We start from the raw sequence: 15,025 nt of genomic DNA on the forward strand, positions 1-15,025 counted from the left end.
CGGCCACGAAACAAACGGTCTGGCGAAAATGATGCAGAGATGGAATAATTGCCGGCTGATAATGACAGGGAGGAAAAGAATGGGGGTTGGATAATATTTGCGAGGAGGAAAGAAAAAACTAAATAACCAGTCCAGTATAGATTTTGAAGAGCACACATTGGGGGTTATATATTTCTTTTTTCAGAAAAGGTTGCTGACAGGAAATAGAAGAGAAAATGAAAGATATGATGAAATCTATTTTTTGAATTGTGAATCAGGGGAGAGCGCGAACGCAGTCCCCCACTACCACAAATTTTGCAGTCGAGTATCCCGCATTTGGGGACATCGCAGGCGTTAGCACACCCGAAGTGCAATGGGCTAGCCTCGTCCTGGGAGAACCTTTTTTTTCTTTTTTTTGCAAAAATATACTTTATTCATAAAAAATCTTCAATCACATTCCAAACCATTTCAAAAACAACATTACAAGGGTACAATCCAGGTTAAACTTTTACAAAATGTATCACCAGGTGCATCAGTACAAACAATATTACAATCATTTACAGCCTTTCATTTTGAGCTGTACAGCCCGAGGGGATTTAAACAGTTCCCAGTCCCTCGGTGCGCTGTGGTAGAAAGGTCTTAGACAGCGACCCTTCCCCATTGCGCCTTTGCGGCAGCTGCTCCAAGATTTAGTGCATCCCACAACACGTAGTCCTGGACTTTGGATTGTGCCAGTCCGCAACAATCGGTCGGGGACAACTCTTTGTGCTGGAAGACCAACAAGTTTCGGGCAGACCAAAGCGCCTCTTTCACCGAGTTGATGATCCTCCAGCTGCAGTTGATGTTTGTCTCGGTGTGTGTCCCTGGGAACAGCCCGTAGAGCACAGAGTCCCGTGTCACAGAACTGCTCGGGATGAACCTCAACAGCAACCACTGCATCTCTCTCCAGACTTTCTTTGCAAAGGCACAATCCACAAGGAGGTGAACAACGGTCTCTTCCCCACCACAGCCACCTCGAGGGCAACGTGCAGAGGGGGTGAGACTCCTGACGTGTAGGAAGGATCTGACGGGGAGGGCCTTTCTCACCACCAGCCAAGCTACGTCTTGGTGCTTGTTGGAAAGTTCTGGCGATGAGGCATTCTGCCAAATGACTTTGACAGTCTGCTCGGGGAACCATCCCACAGGGTCCACCCTCTCCTTTTCCCTCAGGGCCTCTAGGACGTTACGTGCTGACCACTGCCTGATGGACTTGTGGTCAAAGGTGTTTTTCTGCATAAATTTTTCCACGAGGGACAGGTGGTAGGGCACGGTCCAACTACTTGGAGCGTTCCGCGGCAGCGTGGCCAGACCCATCCTTCGCAACACCGGGGACAGGTAGAACCTCAGCACGTAGTGACACTTGGTGTTTGCGTACTGAGAGTCTATGCACCGCTTGACGCAGCCACACACAAAGGTGGCCATCAGTATGAGGGCGATGTTGGGCACGGTTTTTCCCCCTTTATCTAGAGGCTTGTACATCGCGTCTCTGCGGACACGATCCATTTTTGACCTCCAGATAAAGCGGAAGATGGCTCGTGTGATCACCACCACGCAGGAGTGTGGAATGGGCCAGACCTGCGCCACGTACAGCAACAGCGAGAGTGCCTCACACCTGATGACCAGGTTCTTACCCGCAATGGAGAGGGAGCGTCGCTCCCACATGCCCAGTTTCCTTTTCACCATAGACACTCGCTCCTTCCAGTTTCTAACGCATGCCCCGGTCCCTCCGAACCATATCCCCAGCACCTTCAGGCCGTCAGCCCTGACAGTGAAGGGGACAAAGGATCGGTCAGCCCACTTCCCAAAGAACATGGCCTCGCTCTTCCCACGATTTACCTTGGCTCCCGAGGCCAGTTCGAACTGGTCGCGGATGTGGATCAGTCTGCGCACCGACAGCGGATCCGAGCAGAAGACGGCGACATCATCCATGTGCAGGGAGGCTTTGAACTGAGTGCCTCCACTGCCTGGGATCGTCACTCCTCTTATGCCCGGATCCTTCCTGATGGACTCGGCAAAGGGTTCTATGCAACACACGAAAAGAACAGGCGAGAGAAGACAGCCCTGCCTGACTCCAGATTTAATCGGAAAGCTATCTGTTTCCCACCCATTGATCGAGACTGCGCTACTGATGTTAGTGTAGAGCAGTTGGAACCAATTTCGAATTCCCTCCCCAAACCCCAATTTGGAGAGCACATCCACCATGTAGGTGTGCGATATTCTGTCAAAGGCCTTCTCCTGATCCAAGCTGATGAGGCAGGTATCCACACACCTGTCCTGTACATAGGCAATCGTATCCCTGAGCAGCGCGAGGCTGTCCGAGATCTTCCTGCCCGGCACAGTGCAGGTCTGGTCATGGTGGATCACCAATTCCAGAGCGGATTTGACCCGGTTGGCGATGACCTTGGACAGAATCTTATAGTCCACATTCAACAGCGAAATGGGTCGCCAATTTCTAATTTCCTCCCTTCCCCCCTTGTGCTTGTAGATGAGGGTGATGATGCCTTTCCTCATGGATTCTGACATGCTGCCGGCCAGGAGCATACTCTCGTACACTTCTAGCAGGTCCGGGCCCATCCAGTCCCACAGAGCCGAATACAACTCCGCTGGCAAGCCGTCGCTTCCGGGAGTTTTACTCTTCTCGAAGGACTCAAGGGCCTTAGTCTGTTCGTCAGGAGTTAGCGGTTTGTCCAGGCTCTCCCATGTACTGTCGTCTAAGACCTCCGTGATGGAGGACAGGAAGGACTGGGAGGCCGTGCTGTCTGTGGGCTTCACGTCATACAATCGGGCATAAAAGGATTTGCTGATCCTCAAAATGTCGGACTGCGATGACTTTAGTGAGCCGTCTTCTTCCTTCAGGCTGCTGATCACAGAGCTCTCTGTGTGTATCTTTTGGAAGAAGAAATGCGAGCACGTCTCATCCTGCTCCACGGAGCGGACTCTGGAACGGAAGATGATCTTGGAGGCCTCCGAGGCAAAGAGCGAGGCTTGCTGGCCCTTCACCTCTTGGAGCTCCTCCTTGACATCGACCCCCATCGACTGCAGCAGGAGCAGATTCTGCAGGTTTTTCTGGAGTCGGGACCTTTCACTCTGTTCCTTTCTAGCTTTCTGGGTGCCTTTGAGGATGAAAAACGTCTTGATGTTTCCCTTGATCGCTTCCCACAACTGTGTCAGGGACTCAAAGAGGGGTTTCACGGTTCTCCAGCCTTTGTAAGACCTCTTGAGCTCCTCGCTGTGCTCTGGGGTCAGCAGTTGCACGTTTAGCTTCCATGCCCCCCTGCCCACCCTCTGGTCTTCCTCCAAGTGACAGTCAACCAGTAGGAGGCAGTGGTCAGAGAACACCGGCTTGACGTCGGTGGATCTGACTGCGAACGCGCGGGACACAAACAGGAAGTCTATCCTGAAACGGATGGACCCGTCTGGCCGCGACCAGGTGTATCTACGCTGCGCTCAAGCGGCCGTACCGGCACAAAATGGGCAGCCGGCCCAGGCGCCAATACACGGACAGAGAGCTATAACGGGGGCTTCCCGGCGCAACTGAGAACCACGTATGTGTCCCTGTCACCTAGCGCAACCATGAAGCTATTGGAAACAAATTACCCCAACTAAAACCTAGACATGGAAATGAGTCGTTTTGGCAAAAATTGAGGGAAATACGGCAATGCCACGATCTCCATAACAGGGACGTTCGCGGGTTAGTCCGGATAAAACTACCTGAGGCGTTTTGGGGACGGCTGCAGCAAGCGTATCAGGACGGAACCTGGTGTAATGATATCGCTGCAGACCAGGGACAGCAGCAAGCTGATTTCCGAGCCTTTAGAGCAGAAATGGCACAAGTCTTAGGGCAAGCCCCAGTTAATTGGAATACAGTGACTGGAGTAAAACAAGAAAAGGGCGAGAGTGCCCATGAATATGGCAATTGGAAGTTTGAGGCATATTGTAACTATGGGGGTGTAGGTGCACTGGAGGTTCACTAGAGCTTTCCCCACCAGGGACTGCAGCGCCACCACGGCCACAAAGATCCTCGCTTTTGAAGTAGTACCAAGATGGGGAATCCCTTTACAGATAGATTCGGATCAAGGAGCGCATTTTACGGACAGTATTATGAAAAGGACGTGTGAGCTGCTCGGAGTAAAACAGAAATTTCACGTACCTGACCGTCCACAAAGCTCAGGAATGGAAGAATGTATGAACCGCACGTTAAAAAATGCTATTGCAATGGCAAACACAACAACTGGTGGGGGATGGGTGGATGTGCTCCCCTGCATATTGATGCGACTGAGGGCTACCCCCAACAGGACAACTGGTTTAACCCCTTATGAGTTGCTGACCGGGAGGGCTATGCGCTTGCCAGAGGGCAGAGCCACCGGAAGTGAGGATATGGGACCCATCAGAGATAAAATTAAAAACGATATTAAGCAATTGGATGGACAGCTAAAGGAATTACAACAGGAAGTGAAGGACCAACAGGCTATCAGGGATTTAGAAGAGAGGACAAAAGGGGGACTCCCGTCACCACCGGCTGAGGTCGGAGACATGGTGTTTGTTCATATCACCCCTAGCCAACCAGTTTTTGCCCCAAAATGGACTGGACCGTACGGAATTATTCACGTGCCTGCGTCGGTATGAAGGGAAAAGCTAGGTGGAAACACTGGTCGCAACTGAAAAGGTATGATGTAAGTAAGAGAGACTAAATTACCAGGCAGCGGGGGGAAAACGGGCAACGAGCAGTCCGTACTGTGTAGGCCAAGTGGTTTAGGATTCATTCCCGATCTGGAGGACTGGCCATCTGAAAGACAAAAGGGGGAATCCTCAACTACGGGCAGGGTCACCGTGGGCTGTGCACAAGGAGGGACGTAAAGGAGAAAGCTGCCTCTTATATCCAACCTAAACCCTGGTGATCACCAGCAGTGTGCTTCATTACAGAAATAACAATAACCGGGTAACCTCCACGCCAAGATGGAAAAAAGCTGGGTGTCCATGATCATTACCAGGGCCCTGGCTATCGCAGCCACCGGCATACAGAATGTAAACCGTGAAGCAGTGGCCGGTATGGGCTTATACTACAAGAATGTCAGCGACGGATATTGCGTGAAAGGAGGTGTGAATGTCACAACGGAAAGGTCAATGCTCTTCAAGTGTGGCACCGGGCTTACGCAACTATCCATTGGAATGAGCGATGGTGAGAGCCTCGGGCAGAGCTCGCATTCGGGAACGGAACTCCGATGGAAAAATGAGGGCCCACTATGCTTCCAGATCAGCGATGGTTCGGACGGACCCTGGACATGTGCGAAGGGGGCACAGGTCCAGATACAGTGTGTGAGAGATTTTTCACAATTTACCTTCACACCCCAGGACAACAACAACTGGGGTCACTGTCCCGGGGAGGAGGACTTGGGAATGACAGATACCTGGCATTGGATCTTGAGGGCCAAACACGGAGAGTTGACTGCAACGGCGGACCCCCGGACCGACACCACCCCGCTATCACAGGACACGACAAGAGACTATCTTGCCCAGACATGACCCTTGGGCCACAGAATGAACTGGTACTGTATATGGACGGTGAACTCTTGTATGATAATGTTAAACATGAAATTGTACAGGTAATTGTGAACCTGGCAGGTATGCAACTGCCTGAGTATTGCAGTAACCAAGCGCCCCTACGAAAACTGTACAAATTACTGAGTAAGGCTGTGATTAATCAGCCGGCCGACGCCACGGGTGCCACTAGATTCAGGGGACATCCTGCTTTCCACCGCCAGGAGAGAGAGTTAGTTAACAATGTACTGACAGGGGTGAACACAGGGACTTCCCTGGTAAACTCTCTCGACTTTCAAGGAATCAACTCCGAGGTCACGAATCTTAAAGGGATCATGAGGCAGCTTGCTCATGAGAGTAGCGAGGGGTGGTGAAACGGCAGCGGCCGTAGGGGGCAAGAGTGTGGCATCTGTATTGGAAAGCGTACACGTTATAGAGACCCATGCTAAAGCCACCAGCCAATTAACAGAAAGGGAGGAACGACAAGAGGGCAGCACCCAAAAAAGCCAGCTTACGGCCGGTGGATGATCGGGCAATTAAGACACAATCTGGGCCAGATCCAAAGGGGGGAGGTACTGGGCTGGATCAACAGTGCCCGGTAGTGGGGGATGGCCAAGAACCCAGGCGTCATCGACGCATGTACATTGAAAGGAGTGACCAGGGTGTATGCGGTGATTCAGAAGTGCACCTCAAACCAAATGAACGTGATAGGTATGGGCAATCCCCTCAGTCACAGCAGACACGGGCCCACACCCTCAGTACCAAGTGGAGAACATTGGGTTAATCCGAGACAATGACTCCCTCCGGTACTACCCCATAGATATGCATGCCATACGCAAGAATGAGGGCATACACGGGGTATCACTGAGTGGGTGCAGGAGGAAAGGTAGCCTCACAATTTGCTCCCAACCAGTTGGAACGGGGGTGGTGCTGGACAAATGTGGGTACAACCGAACGGAGGGTTGTATATTAGAAATTACCCACAGAGGAAACCATCACACCCGCTCAGGATACAAGGGAACCCCGGCTCCCAGTTAGTATCGGACACGCGTGAATAATGTACGTCCAACAAAGGGATCAGGTCTCAGTCAACCAGGGGGTCATTGTGCTGTGGCCTTTGTCTAATTAATACCATTAAGTTACTGATAATAAAAGATATATAAACTGTGCTCATTTGAACCTCGGTGGAGAAGTGCCTGGATTGCCCAGTGTTTGCTCCCCGCATGCGTAATAAAGGAACCACTTGAATATTGCATCTGGACTCCGAGTGTTGAACTTTTGTACCAGAGTATTCCTCGGTTCTTTCAACGTGTTGGTGGATTGAGCAGACAAGTGGCAGATGAAGTTCAATGTACAGAAGTGTGAGGTGATCCATTTTGGCAGGAAGAATATGGTGAGACAGCATAAAATAAAGGAAGAGCCTCTAAAAGAGGTGCACAAACAGAGGGAACTCAGACGTACATAGGCCATTGAAGATGGCAGGACGTGTTGAGAGCAGTTAATAAAGCAGATAGTATCTTAGGCTTTATTAATAGGGGCATTGAGTACAAGAGTAAGGAGGTCATGTTGAACTCGTATAAGACACTAATTAGGCCTCATCTGGAATACTGCGTCCAGTTCTGGGCGCCATACTTGAGGAAGGATGTGAAGACATTGGAGAGGGTACAGAGGAGATTCACAAGAATGATTCCCGGGATGAAGAACTGTAGCTATGAGGATAGATTGGAGAGGATGGGACTGTTTTCCTTGGAGAAAAGAAGGCTGTGAGGAGAGTTGGTGGAGGTATTCAAGATCCTGAGAGATATGGACAAGGTAAATCGTGAGAAACTGTTTCCACTCAAGTGAACATCAAGGACTAGAGGGCACAGATTCAAAATAATTGGCAAAAGGAGTAAATGTGATGTGAGGAAAGATTAATTCACCCAGAGGGTGGTTGGAGTCTGGAACAAAATTCCTGAGAGGGTGCTGGAGGCAGATTCGATCGAGGTATTCAGAAGGGAATTGGATCGTTACCTGAAAAGACAGAATGTGCAAGGTTACGGGGATGAGGCAGGGGAGTAGGACTAGGTGGAAGGCTCTTTCAGAGACCCAGTGCAGACTTGATAGGCCGAATGGCCTCCTTCCACACTGTAAAAAATTCTGTGACATCACAAAGCAGTATCAAGATTTTGTGATTTAGAGATAGATCATGAAATCGGAAATGATCAAAACAAAGGGCGTACATTTATTGTGAGCTGTACAGCCCGAGGGGCTCTAAACAGTTCCCAGTCCCTCGGTACACTGTGGCAGAAGGGTCTTAGACAGCGACCCTTCCCCATTGCGCCTTTGCGGCAGCTGCCCCAAGCTTTAGTGCGTCCCTCAGCACGTAGTCCTCGGCCTTGGAATGTGCCAGTCCGCAACACTCGGTCGGGGACAACTCTTTGTGCTGGAAGACCAACAAGTTTCGGGCAGACCAAAGAGCGTCTTTCACCGAGTTGATGATCCTCCAGCTGCAGTTGATGTTTGTCTCGGTGTGTGTCCCTGGGAACAGCCCGTAGAGCACAGAGTCCTGTGTCACAGAACTGCTCGGGATGAACCTCGACAGAAACCACTGCATCTCTCTCCAGACTTTCTTTGCAAAGGCACAATCCACAAGGAGGTAGACAACGGTCTCTTCCCCACCACAGCCACCTCGAGGGCAACGTGCAGAGGGGGTGAGCTTCCTGGCGTGTAGGAAGGATCTGACGGGGAGGGCCTTTCTCACCACCAGCCAAGCTACGTCTTGGTGCTTGTTGGAAAGTTCTGGCGATGAGGCATTCTGCCAAATGACTTTGACAGTCTGCTCGGGGAACCATCCCACAGGGTCCACCCTCTCCTTATCCCTCAGGGCCTCTAGGACGTTACGTGCTGACCACTGCCTGATGGACTTGTGGTCAAAGGTGTTTTTCTGCATAAATTTTTCCACCAGGGACAGGTGGTACGGCACGGTCCAACTACTTGGAGCGTTCCGCGGCAGCGTGGCCAGACCCATCCTTCGCAACACCGGGGACAGGTAGAACCTCAGCACGTAGTGACACTTGGTGTTTGCGTACTGAGGGTCTACGCACCGCTTGATGCAGCCGCACACAAAGGTGGCCATCAGTATGAGGGCGATGTTGGGCACGTTTATTCTCCCTTTATCTAGAGGCTTATACAGCGCGTCCCTGCGGACACGATCCATTTTCGACCTCCAGATAAAGGGGAAGATGGCTCGGGTGATCGCCATCGCGCAGCAGTCTGGAATGGGCCAGACCTGCGCCATGTACAGCAACAGCGAGAGTGCCTCACACCTGATGACCAGGTTCTTACCCGCAACGGAGAGGAAGCGTCGCTCCCAGATTCCCAGTTTCCTTTTCACCATAGACACTGGATCCTTCCAGTTTCTAACGCATACCCCGGTCCCTCTGAACCATATCCCCAGCACCTTCAGGCCGTCAGCACTGACGGTGAAGGGGACAAAGGATCGGTCAGCCCAGTTCCCAAAGAACAGGGCCTCGCTCTTCCCACGATTTACCTTGGCTCCCGAGTCCAGTTCGAACTGGTCGCAGATGTGGATCAGTCTGCACACCGACAGCGGATCAGAACAGAAGACGGCGACATCGTCCATGTACAGGGAGGCTTTGATCTGAGTGCCTCCACTGCCTGGGATCGTAACTCCTCTAATGCCCGGATCCTTCCTGATGGACTCAGCAAAGAACAGGCGAGAGAGGACAGCCCTGCCTGACTCCAGATTTAATTGGAAAGCTATCTGTTTCCCACCCGTTGATTGAGACTGCGCTACTGATGTTAGTGTAGAGCAGTTGGATCCAATTTCGAATTCCCTCCCCAAAGCCCATTTTGGAGAGCACATCCCCCATGTAGGTGTGCGATATTCTGTCAAAGGCCTTCTCCTGATCCAAGCTGATGAGGCAGGTATCCACACCCCTGTCCTGTACATAGGCAATCGTATCCCTGAGCAGCGCCAGGCTGTCAGAGATCTTCCTGCCTGGCACAGAGCAGGTCTGGTCAGGGTGAATCACCAATTCCAGAGCGGATTTGACCCGGTTGGCGATGACCTTGGACAGAATCTTATAGTCCACATTCAACAGTGAAATGGGTCGCCAATTTCTAATTTCCTCCCTTTCCCCCTTGTGCTTGTAGATGAGGGTGATGATGCCTTTCCTCATGGATTCTGACATGCTGCCGGCCAGGAGCATACTCTCGTACACTTCTAGCAGGTCTGGGCCGATCAAGTCCCACAGAGCCGAATACAACTCCGCCGGCAGGCCGTCGCTTCCGGGGGTTTTACTCTTCTGGAAGGACTCGAGGGCCTTAGTCAGTTCGTCAGGAGTTAGCGGTTTGTCTATGCACTCCCGCGTACTGTGGTCTAAGACCTCCGTGATAGAGGACAGGAAGGACTGGGAGGCCGTGCTGTCCGTGGGCTTCACGTCATACAGTCCGGCATAAAAGGATTTGCTGATCCTCAGAATGTCGGACCGTGATGACTTTACTGAGCCGTCTTCTTCCTTCAGGCTGCTGATCACAGAGCGCTCTCTGTGTACCTTTTGGAAGAAGAAACGTGAGCACGTCTCATCCTGCTCCACGGAGCGGACTCTGGAACGGAAGATGATCTTGGAGGCCTCCGAGGCAAAGTGCGAGGCTTGCTGGCCCTTCACCTCTTGGAGCTCCTCCTTGACATCGACCCCCATCGACTGCAGCCGGAGCAGATTCTGCATCTTTTCCTGGAGTCGGGACATTTCCCTCTGTTCCTTTCTAGCTTTCTGGGTGCCTTTGCGGATGAAAAACCTCTTGATGCTTCCCTTGATCACTTCCCACCAGTGTGTCAGGGACTCAAAGAGGGGTTTCACGGTTCTCCAACCTTTGTAATCCCTCTTGAGCTCCTCAATGTTCTCTGGGGTCAGCAGTTGCACATTTAGCTTCCATGCCCCCCTGCCCACCCTCAGGTCTTCCTCCAAGTGGCAGTCCGCCAGTAGGAGGCAGTGGTCAGAGAAGAACACCGGCTTGACCTCGGTGGATCTGACTGTGAATGCACGGGACACAAACAGGAAGTCTATCCTGGAACGAATGGACCCGTCTGGCCGCGACCAGGTGTATCTACGCTGCGCTCCGTCTGCAGGGTTGCTGAAGACGTCGTGCAGCTTGGCATCCTTAACTGTTTCCATCAGGGATCTGGACGTAGCGTCCAATCTGCTTCCGGCCCTGCCGGATCGTCCAGCCGCATCGATGATGCAGTTGAAGTCCCCGCCCAGAATGACCGGCCTGGAGGTCGCCAGCAGCAGTGGGAGCTGCTGAAAAACCTCCAGCCGCTCAGCCCCTTGTGCCGGGCCGTACACGTTAATTAACCGGAGTGGAGCGTTCTTGTACATTACGTCTGCTACCAGGAGTCGCCCGCCCACCACCTCCTTGACCTCGGAGACGGTGAAGTTGCCTCCCCGCAGCAGAATACCCAGGCCGGAGGAACGAGAGTCGTTTCCACCCGACCAGATCGATGGCCCGTGGGACCACCATCGTGACCATTGCCTGTAGGAGCTGAGGTGCGGTATCGCACACTCCTGCAGAAACAACAGGTCAGCTTTGACCTTGGCTAGGTAGTCCAAGGTCGCAACACATCACGTAGCAGATTTAATGCTACGCACATTTATGGATACAATCTTTAAACCCATTTTAAAGCATTTATTCTCCTACCAAACCCACTGTCTCTGAGAGTCCCAGACCTTTAGTCTGCTCCTTCATACCCGTAGTGAGCTCAAATTCCTTCACTTTGGATGGGCTGAGGTAGATCTCCTTGGCCGTGTTCTGCTCCAGTGGCATCTGGAGGTTCACGTAGAGAGCGGGTTTTGAGATGACCTTTGCTGGAGAAGCTTCTCCAAAACTCACCCCCTCTGGGGTGTTGCTGTTCCCGGCTTCCTGGAGCTGGGGTGCGATGATGATTGCCTCACTGCTCCCAGATTCCAGGGGCTGTGGTGCACTGGCCTCCTCAGGTTGCAGGCAAAGTTGGGGTGCGCTGGTCTCCTTGTTGTCTCCAATTTTCTGGAGCTCGGGTGTCTCGTCCTCCAACGCCCTGGAGCTTTGCCGCCTCTTCTGTCGGTGCCGCTCTGGCACTTCATCATCCGAAGAGCTGCTGCCCTTGTCATCCGTGTCGGATGGGAGACGCCTCTTGCCGCTTCTCTGGGAAACGCCTTTGCTTCTTCTTCGCTCCCTCTTACTTTTCTTGTTCTTCACCGTCCGCCACTCCCCCTGCTGCTTTTCCACTGCTGCCTCCTCCTCCATTGATTCGCTGTCCTGAGGACTGGGAGGTTCAGGGGGTAGTGCTGTTGGTTGGCTCTCTGTTGCCTCAATCTCTTTCTCCACCTTGTCTCTCTCTGTGTCCTCCTTTGTTCCATTGAGCTCCCTGGGGGCCTTGGTGGTTGGAGTGACACGGAACATTTCTTCTGCTTCCCCCTGGTCGGCTTTGGCTGCCTGTGCGTAAGTACGGCAGCGTTTGGGGCAGGTCCTGTAGAGGTGACTTGCCTCGCCACACAGGTTGCAGCACTTGGCCTGTTTGCAGTCTTTTGTCTGGTGCCCTTCCTGTTTGCAGATCTTGCAGAGGGAGGCGCTGCACTTGGCCGCCACATGACCAGCCTTGCCGCATGAGCGACAATGCTTGGGTTGCCCAGCGTAGACCAGGTAGCCCCGGTTTCCCCCGATAGCGAAAATGGAGGGAGTGTGGAAAATGGCTCCCTTACCATCGGACTTTAGCGTGACCTTAAACAGGCGTTTGCCTGTCCAGATCCCCAAGTCGTCTCGAATCTCGGTGCCGCTCCCCACCTTATCGAAGTACCTGGTGAGGAAGGTGACCACGTCGGCGACAGGGACGAAGGGGTTGTACACATGCACCATCACCTCACGTTCCCGTTGCAACGGCAGAGAAAAGTGCGGCTCCGCCGTCAGGATCTTCATCTCCGGCAGGTCTCTCTTCTCCTCGAACACCCTCAGGAGCCGGACGCAGTCTGCCACTCGCTTGAACGTCACGTCAAAATAACCACCTTTGCGGGAGTCGTGCAGGGTGAAGATCTCCGTAGCTTGGAAGCCGCACGCCTTCAACAGGATCCTCCTGGTGAAGAAGCCCCGATCCATAGGTGATCCTCCTTCGTCGCTGTGGTTCACCGTGACTCGGACGGTGATAGGTAACCCACGGTATGAATTCGGATTGCGATTGGTTATCGCCCTTCCATCCCGACCTTGCCTTGGCAGGACCATGGTGTCGCCCCTGCAACACTACACTTGATGTTAGCCAAAAGGCCGAGAAGCGATGAGAAAGAAAGAAAGTTGTGTTTTGAAAGATGTGCATGTTGAAAAGTAAAGAAAGCAGATGTTTGTAAGAAAACTATTTTTAGCATTGAAAATCCCCTGGAAAGGGGTGGTGCACCATTCCCAGAGATACTGCAATACCGGGTCGATGCGTGGAGTGGACGGAGCAAGCCCCTATTCCATCTCCCTGCTCCAAAAATCAATTTAATATATGGTCCCCAGATAAGGGATGTATCAGATATTAAACTGATAAGAACAGATTTTTTTTTTTTTTTTTATTGTAAAAATATACTTTATTCATAAAAAATCTTCAATCACATTCAAAACCATTTCAAAAACAACATTACAAGGGTACAATCCAGGTTAAACTTTTACAAAATGTATCACCAGGTGCATCAGTACAAACAATATTACAATCATTTACAGCCTTTCATTTTGATCTGTACAGCCCGAGGGGCTCTAAACAGTTCCCAGTCTCTCGGTGCGCTGTGGTAGAAAGGTCTTAGACAGCGACCCTTCCCCATTGCGCCTTTGCGGCAGCTGCCCCAAGCTTTAGTGCGTCCCTCAGCACCTAGTCCTGGACTTTGGATTGTGCCAGTCCGCAACAATCGGTCGGGGACAACTCTTTGTGCTGGAAGACCAACAAGTTTCGGGCAGACCAAAGCGCCTCTTTCACCGAGTTGATGATCCTCCAGCTGCAGTCGATGTTTGTCTCGGTGTGTGTCCCTGGGAACAGCCCGTAGAGCACAGAGTCCTGTGTCACAGAACTGCTCGGGATGAACCTCGACAGCAACCACTGCATCTCTCTCCAGACTTTCTTTGCAAAGGCACAATCCACAAGGAGGTGAACAACGGTCTCTTCCCCACCACAGCCACCTCGAGGGCATCGTGCAGAGGGGGTGAGACTCCTGGCGTGTAGGAAGGATCTGACGGGGAGGGCCTTTCTCACCACCAGCCAAGCTACGTCTTGGTGCTTGTTGGAAAGTTCTGGCGATGAGGCATTCTGCCAAATGACTTTGACAGTCTGCTCGGGGAACCATCCCACAGGGTCCACCCTCTCCTTTTCCCTCAGGGCCTCTAGGACGTTACGTGCTGACCACTGCCTGATGGACTTGTGGTCAAAGGTGTTTTTCTGCATAAATTTTTCCACCAGGGACAGGTGTTGCTGTACGTGGCGCGGGTCTGGCCCATTCCTCACTCCTGCGCTGTGGCGATCACGCCAGCCATCTTCCGCTTTATCTGGAGGTCAAAAGTTGATCCTGTTTGCAGGGACATGATGTAAAAAAACTCTGGATGAAGGGGGAAAAAACATGCCCAACATCACCCTCATCCTGATGGCCACCTTTGTGTATGGCAGTATCAAGCTGTGTGTAGACCCAAACACCAAGCGTCACTACGTGCTGAGGTTCTACCTGTCCCTGGTGTTGCGAAGGATGGGTCTGGCCACCCTGCCGCGGAACGCTCCAAGTGCCGTATCACCTGCCCCGTGTGGAAAAACTTATGCAGAGAAACACCTTTGTCCGCAAGTCCATCAGGCAGTGGTTAGCACGTATCACCCTAGAGGCCCTGCGGGAAAAGGAGATGGTGGATTCCGGCGGACGGTTCGCCGAACAGACCGTCAGGGTCATTTGGCAGAATGCCTCATCACCAGAACTCTGAAGAGAGTGGCCGTGGTTCTTGTCGAGGTGCATCCCGAGCAGTTCCGTGACACAGGTATGGACTCTGTGCTCCAGGGGCTGTTCCCAGGGACACACGCCGAGACAAACATCAACTACCGCCGGAGGATCCACTCGGTGAAAGACACTCTTTGGCTGTCCGAAACTTGTTGGTCTTCCATTGCAAAGAGTTGGCACATTCCAAGGTCCAGGACTACGTGCTGAGGGACGCACTAAAGTTTGGGGCAAAGGCGTAATGGAGAAAGGTCGCTGTCTACGGTTGCGCTAGATGTGTCGTGTAACTGGCAGGTAATGGAAAATTTCGAGAAACACTCAGTCACAAGGGAGAACACGTGACAGGCATGAGAGACAATCCATGAGTCTTTGTAGCTGAGTTTCCGTGTGAGCAACTAGCTCACAGCGCAGAGGAGTTCTTCGATCGAGGCCTGCTGTATTTTTGTCTTTGCTTTCAGCTTGAGCAGTCAAAGAACAAAGAAGAAAAAAAA

At 52.2% G+C, this 15,025-nt stretch overlaps 1 non-coding gene and 1 pseudogene across 1 annotated transcript; both read right to left on the minus strand.

Annotated features, from left to right (window-relative positions):
* Positions 1 to 254: 254 nt before the first annotated feature.
* On the minus strand, positions 255 to 406 carry LOC144675593 (U1 spliceosomal RNA; annotated as a pseudogene).
* A 12,565-nt stretch (positions 407 to 12,971) lies between these two features.
* LOC144675596 (U2 spliceosomal RNA) lies at positions 12,972 to 13,154 on the minus strand. Its single transcript, XR_013575105.1, has one exon. It is a non-coding gene; the product is annotated as a U2 spliceosomal RNA (small nuclear RNA).
* Between the last annotated feature and the right edge of the window lie 1,871 nt (positions 13,155 to 15,025).

Source organism: Cetorhinus maximus, unplaced genomic scaffold (genome assembly GCF_964194155.1).
Source record: "Cetorhinus maximus unplaced genomic scaffold, sCetMax3.hap1.1 HAP1_SCAFFOLD_1032, whole genome shotgun sequence".
Classification (NCBI taxonomy): Eukaryota; Metazoa; Chordata; class Chondrichthyes; order Lamniformes; family Cetorhinidae; genus Cetorhinus; species Cetorhinus maximus.